Source organism: Rousettus aegyptiacus, unplaced genomic scaffold, assembly GCF_014176215.1.
Source record: "Rousettus aegyptiacus isolate mRouAeg1 unplaced genomic scaffold, mRouAeg1.p scaffold_m13_p_10, whole genome shotgun sequence".
Lineage (NCBI taxonomy): Eukaryota > Metazoa > Chordata > Mammalia > Chiroptera > Pteropodidae > Rousettus > Rousettus aegyptiacus.
This window is the reverse complement of record NW_023416285.1, coordinates 66,239,361-66,259,671: the sequence shown is the minus strand read 5'-3', so window position 1 is coordinate 66,259,671 and position 20,311 is coordinate 66,239,361. Positions and strand designations below refer to the sequence as shown.

Here is a 20,311-nt window from a genome sequence, read left to right as displayed (position 1 = left end):
AACATTGCTAACCTGTTAGTTTTTTTTGGAACAAAGGGAATCTGTGAAGAGTTTTCAGACTGAAGACAGAACCTTTTAGGGTAGTGAATATCTTTAAGTCTACTTTACAGATTTAAAGTTACTGTTGTTCAGAAACAAACAAACAAAAAACTCCAAACCCTGGTTTGCTCATAGATTGATTATTTGTGGTATATTATTTATGGTATACTATTTTTGAAATGTATTTTATGCATAAAGTAGTCATATTTAATATTTTATAACAATTTAAAATTCTGTAAAACAGACAGGAATCAGAAAAGAGGCATGGCATAAGTGTGGGCTAAATTGTGCAGCAGTAACAAACAATGCCCTAAATTTTAGTGACTTAATGCCATAAAAGTTTATTTTTTACTCGTACCTCATTTCTAATGCATCTTGGCAGGTGGGACTCTGCTCAATGAAATCTTGCAGGGACTGTGGTAGACAGAATAACAGCCCCCAAGGATGTCCACATCCCAACATCCAGACCCCGTGAATGAATTTATCACCTTACACGGCAAAAGGTGCTTGGCAGTGTGATTAAGTTAAGGATCTTGAGATGGGGAGATTGTATTGAATTGTGCAGGTGGGCCCAATATAATGTAGTCACAGGGTTACTTATAAGAGGCAGGCAAGAAGGTTAAAGGGAATAGAAGGAGATGTGACCATGGAAGAAGGAGGTTGGAGAGAGATCAGGGAAGGCAACAAGCCAAGGAGAGCAGGCAGCTTCTAGACACCAAAGAAACCAAGGACATGGATTCTTCCCTGAAGCCTCCAGAAGGAATCAGCCCTGTTATCACCCTGACTTAAGTCTGGTGACACTGATTTTGGACTTCTGACCTCCAAAACTATAAGATGATAAATTTGTATGTTTTACGCCATTAAGTTCATGGTAATTTGTTTCAGAAGCAATAGGGAATGAATACAGGGACCTGTGTTCTATCTTGACAAATGCTTTTATGTTTCCTAAGCCAGCAAACAGAAAAGTGGCGAATTGTGTGCATTCTCTTGAAACTTCAACTGGAAGTGCTACGTATATTTCTTCTGCTTACATTTCATTGACCAACACAAGCCACATGGTCACACCTGACTTCGAATGAGGTGGGGTGTGCAACGCTGCCATAGGCCACCAGTGGACAGCCAGAGCACTTGTGACAAGCTCTAGGGACCAACATACAGGAAGAGCAGAAGTGGAAAAAACAGGACTTAGAAGCGCAGAAGTGTGACTCAACACTGGAAAACTCAGTAGGTGACTGAGTGCTTGCAATCAGTATAGGGAAAAAAAAGCTCAAAATTTCTCACTACTAAATTTGGAGTAGTCACTTGTGAGTAAGGCAGTGGCTATCAAGTCTTCATCTGAATCCCAAAGACAGGAATATTCCACCTCTTCCATATCCCATGAAGCTAGAAGAGACAGGCCAGCCCTGACAAGAGGAAAAAGGACCCTGAGGATCAGGGTCAGTGAGCTCAGACTGCTTTACACTGGCTGTGGTTCCCAGGTCCTTTAGCTCAGGGGTCCCCAACCCCTGGGCCACTGACTCGTACTGTTAGGAACTGGGCCTCACAGCAGGAGGTGAGCCACAGGCTAGCTAGCAAAGCTTCATCTGTATTTGCAGCCACTCCCCAGTGCTAGCATCACCACCTCAGCTCCACCTCAGATCATCGGGCATTAGATTCTCATAGAAGCATTAGTCTCAGTGCCAAAAAAGTTAGGGACCACTTAGATGGTTTCGGGCTGGGTTTGGGAAATGGGAGGCCCTGGTAGGAAATCGGCTGGTGGGAGGAGCCAGGATGTTTCTTTCTCTCCTTTTCTTCTTGGGTGAAGACAGGGACTGTAACTATTCTTGTCTCCTGCTTCTGCTGGATCAGCCTGTTTTCATGTTCCAGCTTCAACCAGGTGACCCCAGGCCCCGAGCTCCAATAACTCCGCCTCCTCCTTTGGTCTCTCCAGCCTAGGCACGGGAATAAACTTTATGCTTTTGCCAATCTGAGTTACTTCATTGTTTCCTGAATGTTTTTCAAACCTCTTACATCATCTGTATAACTAATTCCCTACATTAAAATTCCAGTTGGTTTCTGGTTTCTTAATTAGACCCTAGCTGAAACACTGAATAACCCAGAATCTAACAGGCTCACTGTCCACAAGGGCAACTCTGCACAAAGAAATGTCCTTGCAAGCAGCAAGTGGAAAAGGACTAGTGAAAATGACACAAATCAGCGGGATTCAAGGCAGAGTGGGTAGAGATACAGGGTTATCAGATAAAAGGTGGGTATGTCGCATGCAATATATAGACTGTATCATTCTTTGTTGTTGGGCTATCTTGTAGGATGTTTAGCAATATTTGGGACATACTTATACTAAAAGGTTATTCACTGTTTATTTGAAATTCAAATTCAACTGGGTGTTTTGCATTTTTATTTGCTAAACCTGGCAACCCTAACAGAGAATGAGCTCATGTTTAGAGTTGGTTTCAATGCTAGACTGTGTAGGAGTTAACATGGGTGAAGGCAGGATCATTTTGGGGGGAAAAAGGGTACAGGAATCAGACATTGATTGAAATCTTTGTTATAGAATATAGTTACCGTGTCTGAGGCACATATGAGAGGACATATGAGAGTGAATACTTAGAAAGATACTTGTGTGTACGTGTTTGTGTGTGTGTGTGTGTATAACTGAATTACAGAAACTTATCTGAAATAATGGTCCAAATTCAGCATTTGCTAGAGAAACATTCTCAATTATTGAGAATTCTAAATATATACAGCTGGTGAACTAGTATATGGTTTTTGAAGGCAATGATGGAAGACAAACGTATCTTCCAAAGACCAAATGTCTGAACTTCGTGATCTGTCTAACCAAGAGTTTTCAACTAATGGCTATTTTCTTCCCCAGGGAATACTTGGCAATGACTGAACACAATTTTGATTGTCACAAAAGGAAGCGGTACTTTCATCTAGTGGGTAGAGGCCAACTAATCATCCTACAATGCATGAGATAGCTCCCCAAACAAAGAATCATCCAGTCCAAAAGATCCATAGCGCCACTGCTGCGAAACCCTGGTATCAACTTATATGGAAAGCCAGTAGTCAGTTCACATTCTGTAAAGGCATATACAAAACGTGCTATCCTAAGAGTGAAATTAGATAATAAGGCTGCAATTCCATGGAGACAGATTCCAAACTAAAATAGAAGCATCTGGCACCACAGAGGCCTCTCATTTGTCATCCTGTAGCTGAGGGTTAGCCACCTCTGCACATAGACAATAAATCACTGTGTGTGGTATGTGCACGGCATTGCTATCCCAAGTATATTTAATCAGTATCCCTAAGTGTATTAACCAGCGCACAGTGCCATTTTTTCTTCAGGGTGATTTATTTCTGCATGATTCAAGAGAAGGAAATGTGCATGGCAATATGGTCCAAGTTCAAGGAGTTCATTGGGGAAAGTTGTGAGCTAAATCAGGCCAAGGTGATACTAGAGACATGGCTGAAAACCAAGGGAATTCTCAGTTCCTAGGTAGGTAATCGAGTGCGTTTATCAAAGCTCTGTCAATTCCAGGGGACAGAAAACCAACCCAAATGGCTCAAAAACAGAGGAGGATATATTTCTTCAAATAACAGACCATTCCTGGGCTATCTCACTGGGCCAGAGGAGGAGCCAGAACCACCAGCGCCTGCTCCTGGGCACTGCCAAAGTTCTCTTGTTCTCTCACTTCATTTCTCATCTCTGACTTGTTCACAGAAAGGCTTTCTCCACAGGGTCATGGTAGGAAAGTTGGCCACTGGCAGCCTAAATGTCACATACTCCTGACTTAGAATTTTTCTTTCCTGTTATCTAAATATCGGACTCAGGAAAGTTCTCTGCTCGTCCCTGCTTGGGTCATCGCCCACCCTTAGATCCTATGATTCAGCCAAGTCTGTGCCATGGGCCCATCCCTGTCATCAGGAGTGAGGTTACACTTCCAAATAGCAGAGGGGGAAGTAAAATCACTTTCCTAGGACCACATTACTACGCTTTCTCTAGTTCTGATCCTTCCCAACTGCAACATCTGGCACCAGCTGCTGGAAGGACCTGGACTTGTGAGGGTTTTCACCCCTGGCTGTACAGGGCTACCTTGGAGGTTCAGGGCTGCCCTGAACTTTTAAGCTAAGAAATTGACCCTCCTTATGTGAGGAAATTGTCCTGTACTCATGAGCTTTTTATGTTGGAGGATCATAGAAACAGAATTACATGGTAGGAACTTAATGATACATGATGATTGGTTAATGGCGTTTTTTTTGATTCCCAAGTTTTATTTGAGAACTTATACAAAATATTCTAGATAAGTGAGTTTTAATCCTCATCCTCCTCTTCTTCATCTTGATTAATCTGAAGGTAACATAATTCATAACTCTCTTGGCTGTTCAACCAATTATGTCAATTGTTCTTCAAAAAATTTTTTGTGAGATATTTCAAATACCTTTTGGAAAGAGTCAGCTCAGAAGTTACAGTTATCTTGTTCTTGCTCCTTTCAATGGTTACAACTCCTTCACTGAGATTCCAAGTGTTTCCATTCACTTTGATTCTTTCCTGAATAAGTGAGCAGCATTCACAATTCCATATTCTACAAGGTGGGTGGCATCAGGGTGAATTTAAGAAATTGCTTCTTCTTTTTTTATTGCTTCTCTTTGACACAAGTTTTTTCACAGGCACCATGTGGGCAGCAGAGGCAGGAAAAGGATTAATAACAATTCAATCCTTTATATAATTTGTGTGGGTAGTGAGGAAAACACACTCTCTGCAGGCTCCATTGGCTGATGTCATTTGAGTGATGGAAGAGAAGGAGTGTGGTCTATGGAGTCCAATATACTGAGTTCCACCAGTTCTACCACTAACTGTATGATCGACTCATTGGATTTCTCTAAGCCTCACCTTCTTCATCTGTAAAATGGGCCAATAATCCCCACCTCTTCAGGACTCTGAGATACTCTGTGAGATTATTCATGTATAGCACCTGCATACAGTAAATGCTCCCAAATGCTTCTGTCCTCTATTTCTCTGCAGATTTTGATGTGCTTTTAGCAAAATCTAGAGCTGCATTTCTTTAATTTCAGCAATATATAGCTCCACTTGTAGGAACATTTTTGAACATTGAAAAGAATATCTCGGTAATATATTTGAAAGTATCTAAATAAATGACACTTTAAAATATAAGACATCATACATGATAATTTGGTAAGTAAGCTAAGCTAATCATAAATCAACTTCTATGTTCCTGAACAAAATGACTTTAGATCTGAAAAGATCCTAAAAATAAATATTGGGAAATTTTCTATTACTTCACCTCATCCTTCTTCCAAGAGTCAAATTCTATTTCACTCTGAAGTTTCAAAATATGTATAAATTTCTCTCCTCTGGTGGTCAAACTATCAATGGGGTGTAAATGCCTTACCAAATGCTAACTTGTAGGACTATCTGTGCACCATGCCAAGTTTCTAAGAATAAAGAACATGGAGCCTTTCTAGAGCAGTGCTATTTAAATAAATATTCCTGGGAAGCACTTTGAGAACTGACTATACTTCTAGATTTCTTAACAATGATAATTTCTCCCAGTATGAGCAAGAATGAAGATTTATATTTCAGAATAAATGGTTAATGTGTTCTGGCAACCTGGAATTTAGGATTTTTATTAGTCTTCGTTGTATCTGGTGCATTTAAGGGGAGAAGCGCAAGCATCGTTAAATAGAGAGCTTATGTAGAGAGCGTGAGGTGTAAGAGCCCTCAGTTTTCTATTGCAGCCGAGTAAACCTTTGTTCGGAGAGCTGGCTGGTGCACTTCAGACAATAGGATGAAATGAATAATTAAATTATGGTTTGACAAGTTTTATTTATCCAGAGAAGGGTTTCATTCCTGTTGCTGATTTTTTTTTTTTTCTTTTTTTGCTCTTTCAATCAGCTTACACATAAAGCTAGCATACTATATTTGGGCAACTATGTTGAATTTCTGAAATTTATTTCTCCCTTTATTTACCCTACTTCAAAAGAAGAAAGAAAAGATACAAGGAAATGCATACAATTAGCTTAATTATTTATTTAACTGGGCAAGAGTCAACAAGGGAAATTAATTTATAGGAATTATCTAGAATTCTTTATTGTCTTACTTTCTACCGGGTTTGATTTCTCCACCTAAAGAAAAATTTCCTTTTCTTTTTCTGAACCAAAGACTGTTATGATTATTAAATGAGCTAGCATATGTTCACTATTGGCAAAGAGCACGTTTCCAATAAATGTTATTTCTTTTCTCAGTTCGTTCTAACAACGGGTCAACATGCCTGATGACTTAGCAGGATAGGTGTTTCTCAAATTTCAGAGCATATCTGAATCATCCAAAAATTTATGAAATATATGACCACCTGGTACCTGCTTCAGAACCACAGGATCAGAATTTCCAGGACTATGTCTAATAAGCTCGGATAGACACTCAGTATCAGAGCAGCTGATTATAAGCTTAGTTTAAGCCAGAGCCTATGCCAATTTCTGGGTTTGTTTCTTTGGCTCTCAAGAATTGAATGGATTCTGAATTAGCAGTTATAAAGAGAAATTTGGGGCTAAAGAAGAACTTAGTATTTATTCCAGCTCCATCTTTTGCAGTTGAAGCTGAATCCAAGAGAGGCCTCATGACCTGCCAGGGACACTCACTCAGCTGCTGTTCATGGCATGGTTGTCCCTTGGCTCTGTCCCACACCTGTGCTGGCTTTGGGCATTGAGTTCTGCTTAGCTTCATGTAGTAGAAGCATTTACCTTGGGATCAAATTTACGTACTTTGCTGCTTACATATAGATGGCTCTATGCTGAATATGTCACGCTGATTCTGTACTTGGAGGCTGTACTTTGTACAGAAACAGCTCCCCAGTTCTGATGACTGGCTATTTCTCACTTTTATCACGTGATATAATTACTTCTTGCCCAGTCTTCTGTGTAGTCATGTGATTCATGACTGTTATTAGCAGGAGGCCTGCGTGTACTTTAAAAGGAGTATTATGAGCAAAGATCAAATACTGATCATTGAACAAATATGGCCCAATCCCATTTGATTATTTTAATGTTTCAGGAGCTTGGGAGATTTAGGTAGATATCTTTCAGAAGGATTGTTTTCTTTTATAGCTACAAGTTGAATTGGCTTTTGGGAGTATAAAGTTGTCCCATTTTTCAAATATAGACAATTTTAAATGCCTTTCCACCTATTTTAGAAATGTACTATAGGAGCATGAAAGGCCACCACGTATGATTTAAACTGATGTTTTTGAAGTCGAATTCCTAAAATTGAAGGAGTACCTCAAGATTGGGTATAACTAATGTTCTCTGTCCTACCTGAAACTTGAGTTATTATTATTATTGGAAATCAGTCTCTCTCGGGCTGTCCTTTAGTGTTTTCTGAGCCATGCCCAGGACGTAGTTCATGTATCTTCTCTCTTGTTACTCCCACCTGTTCGTCCAGCTGTGGCCTTGTCTGTGGCTGACTCTCAAGGGATTCCTCTCTTTTGCCTGAGGTGGTCCTCTACTGCTAACTGATGCTATTACACTGCTTATATTGCTGTCCTTTTATTCCCTATAACTGTTTTAAGAATAGTTTCCTGAAGATTTGATAATGATGAAAAGAATATACAATGCAGCAGAGAAAGACTCGGCCAGTACTCAGGTTCTCTAATAGCACTTAGGTTCCCTGCCTAACCCCAGGTCTTCCTTCACTAGGCTGGGGTAGCTCACTCCCTCGTGGATGCTTCTAAATGTTTCAAAGTTTGTGCCAGCTGTGTCCCATCCCTAGAGAGAAAAGGGAATTTCTTCTTATCTCTGTCTTTGGCCTACTTGCCTTAGATCATTAATCTACTGCCTGGATGACTGAGAGTTGTAAATGCTCAGTACCTACATGAAAAACTACATAGAAGAGAATGGTCTGGGCCCATGGCTTCGACAAGATAAACATACTATAGCCCGATGTTAGTACATTTCCCAAAAGCTGGGTTATTCAGTCTCAAATAAGACCATGTATGAAATATTAAGAACTTAGTTCAGGTTGAATTGTTCCAAACTCAATCCAGGTACTTCCGTCTCTTTTCTTCAAGGGTTCATAAATGGGTAGGGGGAAGGGGATCATCTTCTTCAATGCCATCTTCATAGATTCTTCTATGTAATACTTTTCCAAGTACAGACATAAAAGTGCTTTCACTGTGAAAGCCAAACTCGGGGGATCCCTCCAGGCATGGCTGATATTTGAATGTCTTCTCCACCCTCAGCTCTTTGTGTACACTCCTCGTAAAGCAGCGGGCTTGGCTGGTCAAGGAAGCCTAGTATGGAAGTCCCTAGGGGTCAGTCTCCTGGATGCAGAGCATGGCAGAAAGGGGCAGAGAATAGATTTGAGGAGCAAACGAAGAATAATCAGCACGGTGCCTGAGGTGAGAGCATTTAGGGAGATCCAATCTCCTGCCAGGAACTCTAGAACATCGTAACTCAACCAAGACCTTGGATTTTCCCAGAGGTTGACTTTACCACTGTAACCTGGCTGTATCTTTATGTATTTCTGTGTATGTCTGTGGGTGTGTCTGTGTGTAGATATACCTGTGTGTATGTATGTCTTTGTATTTACGTGTGTGTGTATATGTGTGCCTGTCTATATGTGTCTGAGTATGCCTGTGCATATATGTCTCTGTGTGTATTGTGTGTATGTATGTGTATGTGTGTGTATGTGTGTGTTTCTCTGAAAGCAGGGGCTTGGGCTAGAACAAAGAAGAGAGGAACACCTAGGGTAGAGGACTCAGAACTTACACACTGTGACGGTTCTGAGTCTGTGAGGCAGTGAACAACCAATCCTAGTCTGCTCAGGCATTTGGAGGGCTTACTGGCCCCCGGGGAAAGGGGTCTTAGGAGTCTGAATAGCTGATTTTGATTATGCAAGGCCAGTTTTGGCATGGTCCTATAGGATCATCCTTCTCAGAAAAATCATCCAGCCAGGACTCTTCCTAATAATTGAGGGGCCCAGGGCTATAGTATAAACGAAAGCCTGCATACTACATGTCTAGATCTTCAGAAGTTATAAATCAAGCTACATCACGGCCTAGTCCTAGTGCCCAACTCGGCCACAGTGCTTCCTGGGGATTGTCCTTGCAACGCGGAGGCTAAAGGAGTCACACCCTGCCCCCGCCTGCAGGGGTAGCCCAACTCCGCTGGAGGAGGCAGGGCAGACACAGGTTCAGGCTCAGACTCCTGTGAGTGAATTCGCTGCCTGAACTCAGAATTCCCAACTGGAGCACTTTTGGGGGAACTTTCCTTCCTTAAGCCTTAGTAATATCCCATGGCACTGAGTTCTCCAGTACACCTAAGGGACTGTTTTTTATGAAAGGGTTTTTGTACCCCAGAAGCAGAGGACCGAATGAATCATATTCCTCAGTTTGTAGCACATAATTATCTCTGCTTTGTGCAAGGCACCTCTCTAAATCATTCATTCATTTATCCACAGCCAATTTATCATTGGGCACTGTATGCACAGTGCTTTAGGGCTCACAGTATTCTGTGAGGCCCATGAAAATGGTTTAATTTCTTTTAAATCAGAAGTAAAAATATGATTTCAGGTTTAAAAAGATGTTTTTATACACAGTATTAATATATTCGTCTTTATACCAACACAGTTGTAAAATACGATTTTAAATATATTTCATGGACAAAAGGATTCACAAAATGCAAAAGAACCTAGGGCCTGTGGATATCAAAATGTGGCCTTGCATTTACTCATCTCTTTATCATATATCCTAGACCTATTGTCCCCAACAAGCAACCCTTTTAATGGATATATTTATTTCTATTTAAATGTTTTTTTGAAAAATGTATATTGTTGCTTTGTGTGATATACTTTTTGCTTAAGTGAAATTGCATTGTCCTGCTTTTTTCACAAGCACCATGTTTTTAAGATCAACCTATCTATGAGTATGTTCAGCCCATTGCTTCTACCTGCTGCCAAATGTTCCGCGTGCACCTGCGCCAGTTTGCTCACTCACTCTCCCCGTGAGTGTGAGCGCGCCGGGTTCCAGCTCCCCGCTGCCACAGAGCTGCAGCAGCCCGGCTGGGCCCACCGTGGACGTTTCCCTCTCGGACCTGGGTGGGAATACCTGCGTACATACCAGAGGGTGCTCACATACTTATTTTGGCTAAGTAATATCAAAAGCTCTCTGGAAGAAATGCTGTTTTCATATTTTTCTTTTTTTGTGCTAGTCATGTCAGGGTTTTGCTATCAGTTATGTTAGCTTCATAAAATAAAATTCCCACAAAGGGAATTTTATTAATGACACTAGTTTATTTCTCTCACAAAAAGACCAACTCCAACCACGTGAAGTGAACGTATCCTCAAGATTTTATTGTCTTCATAATAAAAAAAAATATGAAGCTTAGAACTGGGTCACTTGGCCCCTTCTCTCCTTACCTCCTCCCAGGTCAGAATGCTTGCATCTCTTAATAGCCATTCAACGCATTCAAGCCTCAGGACAGTCTTCCTTGTAGTTTTAGCCTTATTTGCTGAAAATCAGCTTAGTCTGCCCACCGTAACCCCTGCTCCCTGTCATACAGAGCCCTTGCCATTCCTGTACTGTGTCGCTTTGTGGGGTTGGTGTTTGACACACTTCGAGAAAGTCCAGCGGATTTTAGGAACGTTCACCATGTTTGCCAGAGCATTATCAGCACAGAAAGCTGGGTACCTTTCTTTCTTTCTTTCTTTCTTTCTTTCTTTCTTTCTTTCTTTCTTTCTTTCTTTCTTTCTTTCTTTCTTTCTTTCTTTCTTTCTTTCTTTTTTCTTTTTTTTAATACTTAATCGTGTTAACACTGGTTAATACAATTATATAATTTTCAAGTGTGCATTATAATTTGACATCTATATATTCATTGTATGTTTATCACCCAAAGTCCAGTTTCTTTCAGCTACCATATATTTGATCCTCTTTACCCACTTCACCCTCCCTCCATCCCCCTATATTTGACCTTCTTTACTCTGTTTACCTTCCCCCTCCTCATCCACCCGCTACCCTCTGGTAACCACTAGTCCATTGTCCATGTCCATGAATCTCTGTTTGTCCTGTTCATTTGTTGTTTTTAGGTTTATATCCCACATATAAGTGATATCATGTGATTTTCAACTTTTTCTATCTAGCTTGTTTCGCTTAGCATGATTATCTCAAGGTCTATCCATATTGTCGCAAATGGCAGTTTTTCAGCTTTTCTTAGGGCTGAGTAATATTCCATTATATATATGTACCGCAGCTTCTTTAGCTAATCATCTATCATAGGACACTTCGGTTGTTCCATGTCCTGGCCACCGTGAATAATGCTGCTATGAATATCGGTGTGCAAATATCTTTTCGGATATGGGTTTTCAAGTCCTTGAGGGTAAATAGCCAGGAGAGGGATTGCTGGATCATATGGTAGGTAGATCAATTCTTAGTTTTTTGAGGAATCTCTGTACTGTTTTCCATAGTGGCTGTACCAATTTGCAGTCTCACCAGCAGTGTACGAGGGTTCCTTTTTCTCCTCATCCTCTCCAACATTTGTAATTACTTGTCCTGTTGATTATAGCTATTCTACCAGGTGTGAGATGGTATCTCATTGTGATTTTGATTTGCGTTTCCCTAAGAGCTAGTGATGTTGAACATCTTTTCATATATTTGTTGGTCGTTTGTATGTCTTCTTGGGAGAAGTGTCTGTTCAGGTCCTCTGTCTATTTTTTGGTTGGATCATTTGTTGTTGTTGTTGTTATTGAGTTATATAAGTTCTTTGTATATTTTGGATATTAGACCCTTATTGAAGGCATTGCTTGCGAATATATTTTCCCATTCGGATGGTTGTCTCTTTACCTTGTTGAAGGTTTCTTTTGCTGTGCAGAAACTTTTTAGTTTGATGTAGTCCCATTCATTGATTTTTGCTTTTACTTCTCTTGCCTGTGAGGTCAAATTCATAAAATCCTCTTTAAGTCCAAGGTCTTTAAATTTAGTTCCTATGTTTTCTTCTATGCATTTTATTGTTTCAGGTCTTATTCAGGTCCTTAATTCATTTGGAGTTAATTTTGGTGTGTGGTGATAGACAACAGTCTAGTTTCATTCTTTTGCCAGGAGCTTTCCAGTTTTCCCAGCACCATTTATTGAAGAGGCTTTCTTTTCTCCACTGTATGTTTTGGCTTTTTTGTCAAAAATTATTTGCCCATGTAAATAGGGGTTTACTTCTGGACTCTCAATTCTGTTCCACTGGACTGTGTGTCTGTTTTTCTGCCAATTCCATACTGTTTTGATTACTGTCGCTTTGTAGTGTAATTTGAAGTCAGGCAGAGTGATGCCTCCAGCCTCGTTCTTTTTTCCCAGGATGGCTTTGGCAATTTGGGTTCTTTTGTGCTTTCATACAAATCTGATGAGCTTTTGTTCTATTTCTTTAAAAAATGCTGATGGGATTTTGATGGGGGTTGCATTAAATCCGTATAATGCTTTAGGTAAAATATGGTCATTTTAACTATGTTGATTCTTCCAATCCAAGAACACAAAATATCTTTTCATTTCTTTGTATATTCTTCAATTTATTTCAACAGGGTCTTATAGTTTTCATTATATAGGTCCTTCACATGTCTTGTTAGATTTATTCCTAGGTATTTTATTCTTTTTGTTGCAATTGCAAAACGAATTATTTTTTCCATTCTTCTTTTCTGACACTTCTTATTAGAGTATAGAGATATTTTGGATTTTTGAATGTTGATTTTGTATCTAGAAACTTTACTGTATTTGCTTATTATTTATAGTAGTGTTCTTGTAGAGTCTTTAGGGTTTTCTATATAGAGAATCATGCCATCCACAAATAGTGACAGTTTGACTTCTTCATTCCCTACCTGCATGCCTCTTATATCTTTCTCTTGCCTGATTGTGCTTGCTAGGACCTCCAATGTTATATTGAATAATAGCAGCGACAGTGGACAGACAGCCTTGCCTTGTTCCCGATCCTAAAGAAAGGTTTTTAGTTTTTCACCATTAAGTATAATGTTGGTTGAGGGTTTTTCATAGATGGCCTTTATTCTGTTAAGGTACTTTCCTTCTATACTGATTTTGTTAAGTGTTTTGATCATAAATGGATGCTGTATCTTGTTGAAAGCTTTTTCTGCATCTATTCATATGATCATGCGATTCTTATTTTTTAATTATTTATGTGGTGTATCACATTAATCGATTTGCATATGTTGAACCATCCCTGTGCCCCTGGAATGAAGTCCACTTAATCGTGGGGTATAATCTTTGTAATATGTTGCTGTATTCAGTTTGCTAGTATCTTATTTAGGATTTTTGCATCTGTGTTCATGGATATTGTCTGTAGTTTTCTTTCTTTGTGCTATCTTTACCAGGCTTTGGTATCAGAGTAATATCGACCTCATAAAATGAGTTGGGAAGTATTGCCTTCTCTTTGTTTTTTTTGAAGTGTTTGAGGAGAATAAGTATTAAATCTTCTTTGAATGTTTGGTAGAATTCACTGATGAAGCTATTGCATCCTGGACTTTTACTTTTTGTTAGGTTTTTGATGATTGTTTCAATTCTATACTGCTGATCGGTCTATTTAGATTTTCCAGTTCTTCTTGATTTAGTCTAAGAAGGTTGTATTTTTCTAAGTACTGGTCCATTTCTTCTAGGTAATTAAATTTGGTGTTATATAGTTTTTCATAGTATTAATTCATTTTTATAGTCCATATCTATCTTGCTCAGTGTGATGTCTCTGGCACCTAGCACAGGACCTGACACTGGAACTTATTGAATAGATGACTTCATGTCCATGATAATATTTTGGCTACTCTTCCTTAGCTGCTGGGGCTGTCAGTGTTGGATGCTACTTGTACCTGAGTGACTTACTTGGGCCATATATGGAGCGTTGGTGTTATGTAAATGCTGTGGTGATTGTTTTGCATAATGTATGTTTATGTTGTTGGTTAATAAGGGTAAAGCCACAGTCATGTGTACAAGGATTGAGGATTATACCTGAAGGGTGAGGTCATACTTGAAGGGTGAGATCATTCATTGTGTCATCAACTAGGCAAGAAGTTTCTGTCTTACAATTGGTTGGGAGAAGTGTAGGTGGGTAACAGAATGGGGGAGTCTTTCTTTCTCTTGTTTTTGACCACTTGTCAATATGACTCAGGAAGAGACGTTGAAAAGAAGGTCTTTACATGGTCCCCTCCATGTGGCCTCTTTTTCTCTGAGTCCCAACCCTATCTTATTAGACCTGTGAAACGATATAGCAATGCTGTGGCTCCAAAGAGCTGGAACTCGTCTTTCTCTTGCCTCTCAGCAGTTGACCAGGGATTCCTTACTTTGTCACCATCGACATCTTGGACTGGACAGTTCTTTGTTGCAGAGGCTGTGCTATGCTTTGTGGGAGGGTCAGCAGCATCGTACTGTAAATACTGTAGCAGGTAGAATGGAATACCCTGCTTACTAGATTCCAATAGCATCTCCTCAGTTGTGATGACAAAAAATGTCTCCAGGCATTGCTAAATGTCCCCTGGGGAATCCTGTTTAAGAACCTCTAAACTGGAATTTTATGTTTTCTGTATTTACTTCCTTTGGCATTTTGTGAAGTCTTCTTGAAAATTCTATCCTGTCTCTATTGTGCTAAGGGGCAAGGAAATGTTTCTTGAATATGCACAAAACGGGTCCTTAAAAGAGGAGCAAGCAGACCTTGGAAGCTACTGTGGTTGATGGTGACAGTAGAATAAAAGCAAAAGAATCCTGAGGGGAAATAAATTCAGCAAGTTTCCACCTGGAGATTCTCCAGGAATTCAAACTTCAAAGAGTTTGACACTTTAAGGAGGGGTGGTGGTTTTGCTTATGTTGTTCTTCCCGTGAATTTATGGATTTTTTTTTCCCATTATGAAGCAGGTAGACATTTAAGAAGTTCTGAATAAATGTCATGCCACTTTATTGAGGTCTAATTAGAATCGAGTTTTATAGTTCTTAACTGGGAAAGGGAAAATACAAAGAGTAAGAATCTAACATGACTGAAACCCCAAGAAATAAAGATGCATGGCACTTAATGGCTTTTCCAGCTATATTAGAAATTAAGAGAGAATGACGGTGCTGTTCCTGGTGGCCAAGCATCTGGAAATGTTTTTCCCTTGTTTTCTGGGCACCATGGTTGACTCACAAGGGACTCTCCCTCTTGGCATCTTTTACACGAAGTGCTAGTTGCAACTCGTTGGCACAGATAATATTTATGGATATTTCAATTCCCCATGTTTTCTTTTCCTTGTCTTTTGAAACATTCCACCCAGACCCTGAAATGCGAGCCCATGGAACAGCATAACGAGGTGGCTTGCAAAGCAGGCTCAAAGTGTTGAAAAACCTCTCAGTACAGGTTTCCTTGGACAAGTGACAACTCAATAAATTTATGTCCTAGAGCTAATTTGCATTTCTTAAAAATTTAAGATACTGTGTAATAGGTAGGAATATTGCTAGGGGACAGTTTGCATATTGAGCTGAGTTCAAGAAACATTATTAAATAATGCAAGAGATTGGGCAAGACATTGGATAGGGAGGAGAAGTTGGTCAGGCAAGACTGCTTTCAGGAGCATACTCATTTTGTAAGGCAAGATTTTCTGCTGTAAGGGATGTGGGACAGTGGGCAGTGACAATTTTTGATCAAGAAAGTAATATCAGATTTATTAAATTAGCAAATGAATGTAGCATGGATGCAGTAAAATTTCCAAAATATCGTAAGTGCACTGCTGGTGGTACATGGGCTGATTGTAGGTGGGCTGTGCAGGGCTGACACTCAACTAGTAAGGACTGACAGAGCCTGCTGCTCATTCGTGGTCTTTCTGCCATTCTGGATTGTTACACATTTCATCTATAACCCCTAAGTGCATGGACACATTTAAAAATGTTGGTAGTTATATTCAACTATGAATTCAGAAACTACTGTATAATATTAAAAATTCTCTTAAAATGCATGTATTTAAGAAAAGATGAGTTAATTTAAAAAATTAAATAATAGAATAGATAGACAAGCAAAATCCTGAAGGTGGCATGTGAATGACTCAAGTTTGGGAAGCATGCACAGAGGAACAAGAGGTTAGAGAAAGATAACTAGTTAATAGCCATTTGATCCACTGTCTGTGCGGTCAGTTAGATCGTGACCAGACTTTGACCGGTGGAATAATAGGTTTGCAGTATTGAGCCAACTCAATATTTGCAGTTTTAACCTTTTACTTTTATTGTGCATGAAAAGTCCCTTTCCAGTTAAAAATTCTTTAAGCACTGGGTAGCAAAGTGGAGAAAATTCATGGGGCCAAAATATCAGTCTAGGCTTTTGCTACGGGAGGGCAAATGTTAAGCTTCTTTTAGAATGAAGTTGTGGAGAAGAAAGGTAGGTGGAAGCACACATAAATAATCATAACTGGGACTGTCTCTGGAGTGGGGAAGCCAGGGACTAAGGGACAGGCATGAGGAAGAGAATTACTTTTCATTGCATATCCTTTTGTATCTTTTAAATTATTTATAGTATTTAAGTATTTTCTGTTTGAAATACAAATTTTAAAAATTAAAATAAAGTACCACAGGCTCATATCTAAAAGTCTGCTAAGACTTGAATTCGATATCTGTAAATATTTTGAGCATTTCTTTCTAGTCTTTTCTCTACTTACCCATGAATGCACCCATGCTGCAAACTTTCCTAAAATCTCTCAAAGGCTCACAAAACCCTAACAAGCAGCATCTGGCCTCCGTGTGCCCCCTACCTCTTGCTGAGTCGCCTCAAGCCCAGCACTAGCAGCAGGTGGCCTTGGTTCACAGCTTGGCCTCTTGAGGCATTTCCAAGCCCACTGCACAGCGGCCTTCTGTGGATGGCCTGGTGAATCTTGCCAGGTGTCCCCGGGAAGTACACAGACAGTGGCTGAACTTGGCCTGCGGGTGAGCCCCTCCCAGGATGCCCTTGGGCTGGCACACCCAGTGGCTGGCTTCAGCTGGAGTCAGAGCACCACCCAGGGCTGCATCTGAGAAGGACACACCCAAAAAGCAGACTGGGCAGGCACTAGCGCTCTGCTAAGTGAATCCTGCTCTGTAGCATCGGGCCCTCACTGACTAATCCTCACAACCAATCAATCTAAGAGTCAATTCCTCCTACTGATGTGCAAACAGCAACCAGGGCACAAGTACAACAGGAGGGTATACAGAACCCAAACAAGGGATACACCTTAGGTGCCCAGCTCAGATGACCAGGGAAGACTGCAACACTGGGCCCCGCAGGATACCTACAACATAGAGCCACTCTGTTAAGTCTGGGAGACATAGGAGTCCTACCTAATATTTAGAAACGACACAGGGAGGCAGTCAAATGGGATGACAAAGAAACGTGTCCCAAATGAAAAAATAAGACAAAACTCTAGGAAAAGAACTTAACAAAATGGAGACAAAGAATCTACCAGATACAGAATTAAAAACAAGTTCATTGGTTATAAGGATGCTCAATGAACTTAAGGGAGGAGTAGATGAACTCAGTGAGAACTCAGTGAAGAGGACAATAACCGAAATGAAGAATACATTAGAGGGAATCAATCGATTAAATAAAGCAGAAGATCGAATCGGTGATTTAGAAAATAAGGTAGCAGAAAATACCCAAATAGAATAGCAACAAGAAATAAAGAATTTAAAAAAATGAGAATAGTTTCAGGGGTCTCTGGGACAACATCAAGGATAATAGCATTTGCGTCATAGAGGTACCAGAAGGAAAGGAGAGAGAGGAAGAAATTGAGGACCTATTTGAAGAAATAATGATGGCAAATTCCCCTAATCTGGTGAATGAAATAGACATACAACCCCAGGAAGCACACAGAGTCCCAAATAAGATGAACCTAAAGTGGCCCACACCAAGACACATCATATTAAAATGCCAAAGGTTAAAGATGAAGAGAGAATCTTAAAGGCAGCAAGAGAAAAGCAGATAGTTATTTACAAGGGAAAGCTGTCATAAGACTGTCAGCTGATTTCTCAACAGAAACTTTGCAGGCCAAAAGGGATTGGCATAAAATATTCAAAGTGATGAAAAGCAAGGACCTACAACCAAGATTACCCTACTCAACAAAGCTATCATTAAGAATCGAAGGACAGATAAAGAGCTTCCCAGACAAGAAAAAGCTAAAGGAGTTCATTGCCACCAAGCCAGTATTACAAGAAATGTTAAAGGGATTTCTTTAAGGAGAAGAAAAAATATGTGTTAAAAATATGAATAATAGCATGCGGCTGCCGCACCATGTCAGCATCCAGGATCTCTCTGTACCAGGTCCTATTTGGAAAATGCAGCAAAGATGGAGTACATAACTTGTCTAAGACACCCAGTTGAGGGGTGGTAAAGCCCTGATCTGAACCCATATGTTCTCACTCTAGATCCCTGGTTCTCATACTTGGAGTGACTTCAGAAACATGGCAGAGTGAGAGATGTCTCTAGATCTCTCCCCTTGAAACAACAATAAGTCAAACATCTAAAACTTAACAAAAAACACCCAAACTGCACACCAGCTCACCTGAGCATGGGATCTATGCATAAGAGCTACCACAGGTCAGAACCCTGGGTGTTGGGCAGTAGACAGGGAGAAATCAAGACGCTGCCTCTCACAGCTGCCAGAGCTTCCTGTAGAAGGAGAGGGAGAAGACGAGGTGAGGCAAATTCCCTGAACAGCCCTGTCTGGGAAAGCTGTGAGCTCCATGTGGCTGGCAGCAGTCCCCAGTCATCAGGGCAGAAGTCAGAGAAATAGGGATGGCAGAAAACTGGGGACAGCAGAGAAACAACTGTTGATTTTCACCAGTTGCGGTTGCAAAATTGAGGCTGAGCTACAGCCATCATCTCTTCAACCCAAAGGGCCCCTCGCCCACACCCTCTGAGACAAAACACTGCAGAGCCCCAGGAGAACATGAGCAATCGCTTCCAAAACTTTCACTAACACTAACAGGAACTGAGACTGAGAGTAGAGAGTGTGATTAAATATCTACAAGAAAACAAAACATTATTAAGACTTTATACAAAGCAGAGATCCAAGAGGCTTAGACGCCATCTATTGGAAGCCAAAAGAAAAACACCTTCTTTGCAACAGGCTAGGGATCGTTACATAATAAATCTTTCTAGAAAAAAATCGTAATACACTTCCATTAATGCCCAGGTGGAGAAATAGTTCATTACACACCATGAACAACCAAGGTGACAAGGCATCTCAGAAAGAAAGAGAAAAGTCTCCAGAAAATAAGCTTATAGACATAGAAATACGCGAATTAAATGACAGAGAATTCACTATGGTGCTTCTGAAAAAACTCAATGAGACCTGAAATGAGTCATATCAACAATTTCAGGAACTGAAAAAATACCTAGATGAGCAGAACAAGGAGATTGAAACCCTCAAAAAGAACTGAATAGACCTTCTGGAGATAAGGAACACACTGTAACAATTGAAAAATGAAATAACAAGTTTAGGAAATAGAGTCAACAAATGGAGGAAAGGATCAGTGATATCGAAGACAGAAATCTAGAAATAAATCAGAAGGAAGAAGAGAGAAACTGAAGAATGAAAATAAAGAGAAATACAAGAACAGATAAATAAAGAGAAATACAGGAGAGGAAACATAAGGATAATAGGCATTATCAAAGGTGAGGACTAGAAAGCATTTTCAGACAAATAGTGGACGAGAATTTCCCAAATCTAAGGAATGAGCTGGAGCTTGGAATTCAAGTCAATAGAACACCCAATTATCTAAACCCAAAAAAGGCCTTCACCATGACACATTGTATTGAAATTATTGAAAATCAATGACAAAGACAGAATTCTTAGGATGGCCAAGGAAAAGAAGATGGTAATCTATAAAGGAAAACCCATTAGATTATTGTCGGACTTCTCAGTACGAACCTTATGAGTCAGAAAGGAGTGGAATCAAATATTCAAACTATTAAATGAACTACCAGCCTAGAATAATGTATCCAGCTAAGATCTCCTTTAGATAGGAAGGAGAAATTAAGATCTTTCTAGACACACAAAAATTGAAGGAATTCTCCACTATGAGGCCTGTTCTATAGGAAATACTGAAAGAGGTCAGCTCACCTGAGACAAAATGACAAAATAATAATAATAATAATAATAATAATAATAATAATAATAATTAGGAGTAAGGTGACAAGCAGACTGATAGAAGCAGAGGAATGCAACCCTTACTAGGAACAGGGCATTATAAGCTTAAAAATAAGAAAAGATTTGCCATAGCAAGATAGTAATGAA

General features: G+C 39.9%; 2 pseudogenes; both read right to left on the bottom strand.

Annotated features, from left to right (window-relative positions):
- Positions 1-4,351: 4,351 nt before the first annotated feature.
- LOC107501710 lies at positions 4,352-4,714 on the bottom strand (annotated as a pseudogene).
- A 5,719-nt stretch (positions 4,715-10,433) lies between these two features.
- LOC118608088 lies at positions 10,434-10,702 on the bottom strand (annotated as a pseudogene).
- Positions 10,703-20,311: the final 9,609 nt, after the last annotated feature.